The sequence below is a fragment of the Thermobia domestica genome, chromosome 18, assembly GCF_964235325.1.
Source record: "Thermobia domestica chromosome 18, izTheDome1.hap1.1, whole genome shotgun sequence".
Taxonomy (NCBI): domain Eukaryota; kingdom Metazoa; phylum Arthropoda; class Insecta; order Zygentoma; family Lepismatidae; genus Thermobia; species Thermobia domestica.
The window spans coordinates 134,305,444-134,316,391 of NC_137471.1; the positions used below are offsets into that span (position 1 = coordinate 134,305,444).

The following is a 10,948-nucleotide window of genomic DNA, read 5'->3' on the forward strand; positions in this document are numbered from 1 at the left end:
GACGGGACCTATTGATTAACGTGGAATACGAACCACATGAGCTCCCGCAGGGAATCGAACCCGAAAGGCGTACGCTAGTGCTTAGTCAAGAAGGAGCTCTAGCACGAATGATGTCTAACCGAGTCAGACAGAGCAAAACCGGGGACCATAATGGAGCGAGGGGATGCGCGCGAAAGTAGCAGGTGCGTCAGAGACGGTGGGCATACTCGTAAGCGAGGGCAGTAAAAACAAATAGGTCTTGTTAATGATACAAGGTGTCGCGGTCTCTTACTAGTAGCGCTCCACTTGTAATCACAAAATATAGCTTCTATACATTGTGCAGAAATACACCGCCCGTAGAAAATAGTATCTAATATAGTCATCTTTCACATGTACTTATTATCTTATCGCTCGTAAAATACTTGTAATTATTTTAAAACAGTAACTCTACACGTGTAAACCTAAAATACTGGTGTATTACTTTGTATTTAATTCAATCGCTTGAAGAAATCTCTTCTTTATTAATATCTCTTTTCATGTAAAGTATTGAATTTTACCTGTAAATCTTGCAAAATGTGGTGCGCCAAAAGTAAACCAGCACTTGAACAAGGTTAGTGCTAGTTGATATTATACAGTTAAGAGCACTTATAATGGCTTCACACTTTTAAATATTAAATTTTTTGCCAATAATGGAATTTATACATTGTTCAGCGTAAGCTCTAAACTCCGATAAACAAAGTATTTGTATCCTTCCGCTTGTCACAAATACGATTGTATAGTGATGTATCACTCCCACTCCCCACGGGGAGGAGCAAATTATACACGTGCATTTTGACAATATTGTCTCGTGTTGTCCAGATACTTACAGCAGCAGCAGAAAAGAAAGAAAATTAACTCGAAAGATTAAAAAAAAAAAGTATTTGAACTTCGCTCGTAAACAATTGTTGCTTAGTGACTAAAGGTTTGCGTTGTTGGTGTTTCACCACAACACTCGCGGAACCGGGATTCATGCCAGTCATCTTTCAGACTTTAAAAGCAGAACACCCGTCCACAGTTGAGTTGGCGCCATAATTACTGCGCATGCTTACTGTTTATTTCTATTGTTTCATTAACCACACTCGAGTGCAGTATTATTAGATAATCCGTATTATATTTTTGTCATTTATAATAATATAGCAGTTTTATATGAAGCTTCATAGTAAAAGTCATAATGCAATCACATGAACTATTTTGCGGAGGAGTACAAGCGTCGGTAGGACAACAGCAAATCAGCGAGATTTAGTTTCACCTGGCTTTGTTTATCGCAGTTTAGAGCTTACACCGAATAATATATAGTACCCGGCAGGTCTTTATTCTGACAGTGACTTCAATCGGTCCTTATAGCTTCAGTCATATCCTGGAAATGTTTGTGTCTCAGTCAGTTGTTGGAACTGTCTGTACCTTTGGTGCGACATCCTTGGTTGTCAGATAGATTAGTGGTAGGTTACATTTTTTTTCCCTAGGTGTCTGTCTCTAAAAAATATGGTAGTTCGCTACTGTGATGTCACGTGTTCCCTTTTATCTACTTATAGTCGGTGTGTCAGCTGTTAGGCTTGTGCGGTTGTGAAATACGTTGAAGCGCGTAGTTCAAGTTTCCTTTCATGGCTAATGAACAGTTAGCAAATGCGATTGAAAAACCGTTTAATGAATTTGACACAAAGAATTTGAACTTTTCTCTTTTGAATAAGTTTGTATTAGAATCGGAAATTGTTATCGTTTTGCAGCATTATGTGGTTTAATTGAGTTAGATAGTTGTTATAGAAGGCTGGAGCTATTTCCGACGTATGGTAAAACTCGACGTTTATTGATTTCCCTTGTCTGTAATAACAAAAATTGTGCTCGCTTTATTAAATCGACGTTTGTACGGAAACCAACATTTTTCAGTAATGTGAAATTGAGTATTGGCCAAGTGTTCTTGTTTTATTTTTTCGTATGCAAAGTCAGTAACTACGAGTTTCTTATTAATAAGCGTTCTGGTATGGCAAAAACTTTCAGTACCGGTACTAAAACTGCCTACGACTGGCTAATCTTTTGTTGGAAGCTCTGCTTAGAAACTTTAGTTAAAGAATTAGGTGGTTTAATAGGTGAGGCTGGTTTGTATGTAGATGTCGACGAGCATGCTGGATCATTAGTGGTGAGTGTTTTTTATTTGTTAATTAACATTATTTTTATTCTTGATTTGTTTTGCATTTGTGCAATTTTTTAAAAAATTACGAAATGTTTTTATAGATTTTATTTTATCCAGCTATATTTTAGGGTGGTTTGGGGAGCTCCAGCCCCCCACCTACTTCCGAATACAAGCTGTTCACATTTTACATTTTTTCTTCTTGAAACTTTCAGCTGAGGATTAAATATCGTAGTTGAAGATTACGGATAGTTTGGATTAGGTTAGTTTAAAATCTGGTTTTCACTTCATTTGAAGTATGTTAGTTCTATTTGTGGCTGTTTTTGGAGAACTTGTGAATTACGGTTATTTAAGAATCGATTTATCTGAACCGGTTTCCAGAGTAGTTTGGGAAGCAATTCCTAAAGATGCTTCTATTCTCCGGACTAGTCTAGGAGTGAGTTCTGGGGGGAAAAGTAACAGGCTGTCCGTTCCGAGGAACTGACTCCTAGACTCCAGTGATAAACTGAATCGTTCTTGGGAAATACTTCCTAAGAACTGGGAACTAATAACTGCTTCGGGAACTGGGTCAGGTGAATTGGCTGCAGTCACTGTCCGAGTCAAAGTAAAGACTTGCCCAGTACCCTACACAATCCTCTTTCATATGCACTCGCTTACGATAACAGTAAAATTACCGTTGTAATGACTGAAAATGAAATGAAATCTTTGAGTTTTACGTCCCACGCATATGGCGGTTAAGCTAAAGCACAACCTTGAGAAAAACAAAGCACACGGTGTTTGTCCACCACAAAATTCACTTGGCGGGGGCTGGGATCGAACCCGGGACCCCAAGCACCAGAGATGAACGCTCTACCACTGAGCCAACGCGACCCCTGTAATGACTGAGTGTTCTTAATCGGTACCCCCTTTTTCCATGTACACTCATGCATTTTAATTCTTAAAATTACCACTTTTGTAATGGACTATTCTGCATTAGTACCCATGAACCTAACCTGTCCTAGCTTACCACAGAAAAGTACACACATTTGACGCTTTTATATGGATTTATAAAAAAAATGTACAAGAGTCCGGTTCCATTTTTCCTTAAATTTTATAAAAAATTCCCGATGTTGGTCCCATTCTGCGGAACAAAACCCAATTATTCATATTAACTATTTCAGTTTTAAACAGAAAATTTCGGTCTGGATATTCTCGATCTCCGTTGACATGATCGAGTGGTATGTTTCTTTTCAATTCTTTCAAGCAAAGTTGTTTTCCTTGCTAAACACTTAAAACAAGCCTTTAAAATGTATTATTTCTTAGTTTCATACTCACGTGCATTTTCAGTAACCATTACTGTACATTAGAATTTGCAATGGAAATATAAACACAGTTATATCTCTTTTCCTAACAAGTATTATCATTTACTATTTACATTGAAAACGCCTGAAACCACATTGCAGTTTTAAGCAGACTTCACAAATGTTACCAGGCCAGCACAATCAGTGCTGCCAGACCCACCATGGGCAAAAATCGCACACGAAATAAAAATGGTCCTTTTGCCCTCTGCAGAGCCGTAGAAAAAAAAAAAATCATGAGAAACCACTTTGCATTTGAAACTTTAACGTATCCAGACATTTTCATCATTTGTCTTTAGGGAATAATTTAGTTTCCGGGGGTGGGGTATAATCAGCAACGAAATATATCAAATCTATATATCAATCGAATCAGCTTGGAAAAACAAATCGATCGATACTAATTTTAACTACTTCCGGTTTACTGAGCCTAATATAGTTTCCGGGGGTGGGGTATAATCAGCAACGAAACATATACAATCTGTATATCAATCGATTCAGCTTGACAAAACAAATTGATCGATACCAAATTTAACTATTTCCGGTTAACCAGATCCCGTTTACTAAGCCTAAATTAGTTTCCGGGGTCGGATTATGGAAATGTCAAAATTCAGAGAATTCTTTCAATAAAGTGGATACTTTCAAATATCTACCATAACAGTGCTAGGCATGTGCCATTTAGGTGTCTGAGCTACTTTTTAGGTACCCGACACTTCGTACATATGGTATTCATGTGTTAAGTATGTATTTCAACTAGCTAAAGTTTTAGGTGGTTGTTAAACCTAATTGATATTTGCGGCTATGTACCACAAGTGTAGCAATTATATACCTGGCTCAGTTTAGCACTGTGATGATCATTTATTTTTATATCGTCACTTGGGACATATATCTTTCATGTTCGAGGTACTTACTTTAGGTGCATACTTTTTCAGATACTTATGACATAATTGTTATCTGCAGCGACACACTAATGACAGTCAGCTCTTTGCATTTGCTCATGCGCAGTAACATGCAATGGTTTCTCGCGTTTTTTGCTCCACTTTCTGTCCTAGTACACAATCGCTTAGAAAACGTAGCAACAAATGAATGAAGTTTGGGAGATAAATATAGAATAAAGAAATGACATAACTGATGAATAAAAATTAAGATGAATCTTTCATACATATGTGAACAGTTAATTATTTACGTAAGTAGGGATAAAGAATTGTACTTTTTAGATGTCAACTATCGCCGATCATTTGAAAGTGAAAATGGAAAAACCATGAAATAAAGTAAAGAGAAGCGCGTCATTTTGTTATAAAATTACATGGCAAGCGGATTTTATCTGATCTCAAATGGTTATCATCGAATATACAGGGTTACAACAGCACTCTGATTAGCCAAATTAAAAAGACATCAAGGATTTATCCATCTACAAGCAACATTTTCCCCATCGACTTCGTGGCCATGTCGGAAGAGAACGCGCCTAGTAATCAAATGGTTGCTGGTTCACACCCACCCTGAGGCACATTTTTTTTACTTGGTTAAAGTGTTTTTTAGACTCACCTTAATGTAAATATATTACGCATATAGGTGATTTAACATATTTTGGGTGAATAATTATGTGGTTCATTGATGCTTGCGGCATGGGGAACCTATTTGGAACATACTAGGTAAGTTTCCCAGGTACATATGAGCCATGTTCTTAGGGGCGGACATAGACTGTGACTATCACTTGCCATCCATGTGGTTTCTCTTTCACAGGTATTTACATAAGGCTCATACTGGGAACATTTTCATGTACCTGAGGGAACATGATAGGCATATGCCTGCTATATAATTGTGCTGTTAGGGTAGGATCAATATTAACAGGCCAAAACGATATCTACGAAGAAATAAGATCTCGACTGAAAGCAGGGAATTTGTGTTATTATTCAGATCTAGGGATGCGCACGAGTCGAGTCGAGTCGAGATTTAAGCCTGTCTCGACTCGTCTCGAGAAAATGTTGTCTCGACTCGAAAATATGTTGCTGGCTGTCTCGACTCGACTCGAATTCGAGTCGAGACATCTCGAAATTCGAGTCGAGACAAAATATACGAGTTAAAATATACACACACATCAGCCAGATCATTATGACTACCTACCTAATTGTTAGTATGTGCACCTTTTGGCACGAATAACAACGGCAACGCGTCTTGTCATGGTCACAATGACCCTCGGTGGGTCGCTGAAGAGAGTTGGCACCACATATACACACATAGGTCATCCAATTCACGTAAATTCCGGGGAGAGGGTGGTGCACCATCACGTCACGTTCAATCACATCCCAGATGTGATAGATTGGGTTCAGATCCGGAGAGTTTAGGGGCCAGCACATCACTTGGAACTCGTTCCTGTGTTCCTCGAACCACTTCATCACACTCCTGGCCTTGTAACATCTTGTCGAAAAATGCCACTACCGATGGGAAACATGGCCGTCATGAAAGTGTGTACGTAGTCTGCAAGCAGCGTGCGACGCCTAGGCCGTCATGGTGCCTTGCTCGAGCTCCACTAGACACATGGATGCTCACCTGAATGTTCCCAAGATAATAATTAAGCCGCACCCAGATTGTCTCTGTCCCGCAGTACAGATGTCAAGGAGCTGTTCCCTTGGAACACGACGTATTCGCACCCTCACATCGTCATGATGAAGAAGATATCGGGATTCATCAGACAATGCAACGCTCTGCCATTGTGCCAAGGTCTAGTGGCGATGGTCACGTGTTCATTTCAGTTGTAGTTGCCGATGTCTGTGTGTTAACATTTGCCATCGTTAGGAGTCTTCGGTGCACTGTGTGTTCGGACTAGTGTTGTGAAGGCCTGTGAAAAAACGGAAATTTTGGGTTAAAAAACAGTTTTTTTACGGTTTTCCCGAGCTGGGGAAAAAACGGAAAATTTGGGTATAATCAGGATCATCGTTTTTTGTTAATCACAGAGTCATTTTAGTTAATGTTAAATCAAACATATATTTCATAGAGATATCTTCATTGTTCTATGTAGAATTCCGGAAATTTTGAAATCATTAGAAAAAAATAATTTGTTCGAATATATTGACAAAAACAGGAAAATATAGTTTAAAAACTATTGTTGGCCTGATGCTAGTAATCTTACTTGCTGTAACGTCTGCAACATATGCAGTGGGAAGTCGAAAATCCGGACTAATTGGGACCACAGGTAGTTTGGATTTTCAAATTGTTCGGATTTTCGAAAATGACCAAGAAAATGCCATTTAGGCTTACATATACTGTACGGTATGTTCCTCTATCGATACAGTGGTTATTCAGTATATACAGTAATTACAATACCGTACGTAAGGCTACTTACATTTAATGTTTCTGAAGAACGTGCTTGTACTCTAAATAACACTGTTCTTGTAAGTCACACTTAAAACTTATAGGCCTAAAAAAATAAAAATACATGATAAACAGTTACATATAAATGAACTTTTGTAGAAACACTGACTTCACATAACGTCGATGGACACGCTATTAATTGTTTATCGCTAGCGTGAAGACAAAATGTAAAAAGCTTCTAGGACTGCGTTCGGATTTTTGACGTTAGGATTATCGACGTCCTACTGTATATACAATGTATTTCGCTAACGTAAAAATGCTTAAGCAACAGGTTTTAATTCTACTTTACACACATATACCGCACAAGTGAGTAAATTTGAGCAGCGAGAAATATATTAAGTGAAACTTCCGTTAGTTATTATTACAGACTAGCAGAATATCCGTTCTTCGCACGGGGAGAATACTTTCATTTTGGACACAAAGGGCACCAAAACTGTAACCAATGAACTTGTGGAGCCCCAAAACTATGAATTTGACATTAATATCGATAATTTTCAATTATCTTTACATGTCACCATCCCCCTTAGAGTACTGATGTTGCTGAATTTGTGGATTTAAACGGCATCATCTGTTCATCTCAGCGAGTATGGATTCGAGGCCATTTTCGATCATGTATATATATATGTATCATATAAGGGGGGCTATAGGCTCCCCTTCACACTCGAGTATACACTGCATAAAATGGGCTTCAATCCTGCTTTACACTGGATAAAACTGCAAACTATGGTTTAGCCCCTCCCTTGCTCATATCCTGGATCCGCCACTATATATATATATATATATATATATATATATATATATATATATATATATATATATATATATACTTACTATATTGCTCAAAAAAATTAGGGGTTCAGCTGAAATATCATACAAGACCTTAAGATAGTGTATGAATAAGCTTGTGTTTGACTCATATATATCATACAAGAATGAATGTTTTAAGATACACTAGAAAAATGGGGCACATACTGGTGTTGGGGCACGGAAAACCTTGTTCACATGGCTCATGACACAAGACGGTTATGTGTGCACTCTCGAACTGCTCACAAACAGGCAAGACAACAACACTGATTGTTTCTTAATATGTCATATGATCACTTCGAATAGCCAACACAGCCTCGCACCTGCGTGGCATGGATTCAATCAGATTATCGATGAGTTCTTGGGGGATGTTGTGCCACTCATCCAGAAGAGCGATTTCTAGCTCTGGAATGGTTGTTGGATTTACTGGCCTAGCGGCAATTCGTCTGCCAAGCATATCCCAGGCATGCTCAATTGGAATGAGATCCGGAGAGCATGCTGGCCACTTCATCCGAGTGATACCCTCAGCATCCAGCATCTCATCCACTAACCGAGCTCTGTGAGGATGAGTATTGTCATCCATGAAAAGGAACGAATCACCAATGGCACCAGCATAAGGAAGAACAAGAGTTTTCATGATTCTATCCCTATATCTGAGAGTCGTCATAGAGTCATTTCGGATGATGTGGAACTCAGTATGCCCACCAATGCTGATTCCTGCCCACACCATCAGTCCACCACCATGATACTGGGATCGCACAAACACGGGATTGTGTTCCACACTCAGATGAAAACACGTCGATTATCAGACTCCACACTGAATCGAGACTCGTCAGAGAACAAAACATTGCCCCATTTATTGCGTCCCCACGCACGATGTTCCTCCGCCTACGCTCTTCGATCAACACGGTGTCGTGCAGTTAATGGGACACACACCATAGGCCTACGTGGTTAGAGACCACCTTCTCGAAAACGATTGCGGATTGTTTGAGTGGATATTGTGCGTCCTGTTGTTGTTCGGAAGGCTCGCCGGAGCAGAGTTGTATTCTGACGCCGGTTTCGACGGGCTGTTAACAAGAGATAACGATCGTCTCTGTCTTTGGTTGCTAGTGGGCGGTCCTGTCCTTGTCTTCTTCGAACATTTCCAGTTGTTTGAAATCGATTCCACAATCGGGAAATCACACTTTGTGCCACTCCTATGGCATATGCCACCTCCACCTCCCGCTGTGACTGACCAGCTTCCAACCCGCCGATAGCTCGCCATGCCAACGATTCTGGCAAATCACGTTGTTGCGCAATTTCACTACGTTGATTTGTGACGCACTAAACACAATGAAAACAAAGGTATCCTGGAGCTGGAATGTGTTGGCAGCGCTACACTACAAAATGATATCTGGTAGCGCCACGTCACCGATCACGTACACAGATGTTCCAAACGGTTTGCTTGCACGTTGGACCTTCATGATTTTTATCTGAACTGGACAAGATACAGTGTTCTCACATTATTCGTAAGAAGTTTTACATGGGTTTTCATCTGATTCCCTAATTTTTTTGATCTGTATATATATATATATATATATATATATATATATATATATATATATATATATATATATATATATATATATATATATATATATATATATATATATATATTAGCTAAATATACCCATTCTTCGCATGGAAGTCAAGGCCTGTGGAAGTATTACCCTCATTACCGCGACCGCAAAAACTATGGATCTGAGACTAAATCGGTCATTTTCGATTACTTTTACTTGTCTCGGTATCCCTTCCCCCGCTGACTCCCGGCCGACATACAATTTTAGCTGAATTTGCAAATCATCGCTAATGGAAGTGTCACTATTGATCTCAGCGACCGCGAAAACTATGAATTCAACACTAATATAGGTTATTTTCTGCTACTTTTACATGTCCCGGTAAACGACCCCTGAGACTCCCCTGGTTCGAAATTTGAAAAAAAATGTTCGTCTTGATCTGGGGCCTAGGCCAAGGTACGCCTGATCAAAATTTGGTAACTCTCGGTCTACTCGTCTGGTCCCCAGGCCGCACAAAGACAGAAAAACACAAACAAACTCTTTTATTTTATTTATATTAGACAGCTGAATATACCCATTCTTCGCATGGGAGCAATATTTGGAAGACAACGCCTGTTGAAATATTACCATTCATTTCTGCGACCGCAAAAACTATGAATTTGACACTAATATCGATCATTTTGAATTACTTTTACATGTCTCGGAATCCAACCAGGGGGTCTCAGGGGGCGTTTGCAGGGGCATGTAAAAGTGGTAGGAAATGGCCGATATTACTGTCGAATTCATAGTTTTCACGGTCGCTAAAATCAATGGTGAAACTCTGATCGCATTAACTTCCAAATTCACCCTATTCGGGCCGGGGGTCACCGGAGGGCGGATACTGCCCCGCTGAGAACCCTACTAACTCCGGGCTCGCATGCAATTGTAGCTGAATTTGCATATCATCGCTAATGGAATTATCACCATTGATTTCAGCGACCGCGTAAACTATGGATTTGACACTAATAACGGTCATTCTGGATTACTTTTACTTGTCTCGGTATCTGACCCCCCCCCCCGGTGACCCCTCGGCCCGAATAGGGTGAATTTGGAAGTTAATGTGATCAGAGTTTCACCATTGATTTCAGCGACCGCGAAAACTATGAATTCGACAGTAATATCGGCCATTTTCTACCACTATTACATGTCCCTCTAAACGCACCCTGAGACCTCCTGGTTCGAACGTTGAAAAAAAAAAGATTCGTCTTGATCTGGGGCCTGGGCCAAGGCACCCCTGACCAAAATTTGGTAACTCTCGGTCCACTCGTCTTGTCACCAGGCCGCATACAGACAAACACACAAACTATTTATTTTATTTGTATTAGACTAGATAGACTCTTGCAAATTATGCCAGATTTTCATATTATCTTTCCGAACTAATTTTAAAGACCCGCTCCTACTTATTCTTTATATATATATATATATATATATATATATATATATATATATATATATATATATATATATATATATATATATATATATACAGTATATCTTTATTTATATCTATCTATATCTATACATGTATATAACAAACGCAGGAATTACCCTCTAAATAACACTCCTGGAGGACCTCTTTCTCAAAAAATTTGCTGGGGAAACACTTTTAGAAACTTCAGTTTTCGTGCCGGACGATTACCGAGACCTGGTGAAAAAAACTCCTTTAGCTATCGAATTAAAAAAATAGTTTTCCTCAGGTT

At 39.1% G+C, this 10,948-nt stretch overlaps 1 protein-coding gene across 1 annotated transcript in view; it reads right to left on the minus strand.

The window, feature by feature from the left end:
- Nucleotides 1-3,615, minus strand: part of LOC145676101 (uncharacterized) — a 52,944-nt gene extending 49,329 nt beyond the window's left edge. The window contains exon 1 of the mRNA XM_081746989.1: nt 3,458-3,615. The gene's annotated coding sequence lies outside the window, so the exon portion shown is untranslated. The remainder of the gene's footprint in view (nt 1-3,457) is intronic.
- Between the last annotated feature and the right edge of the window lie 7,333 nt (nt 3,616-10,948).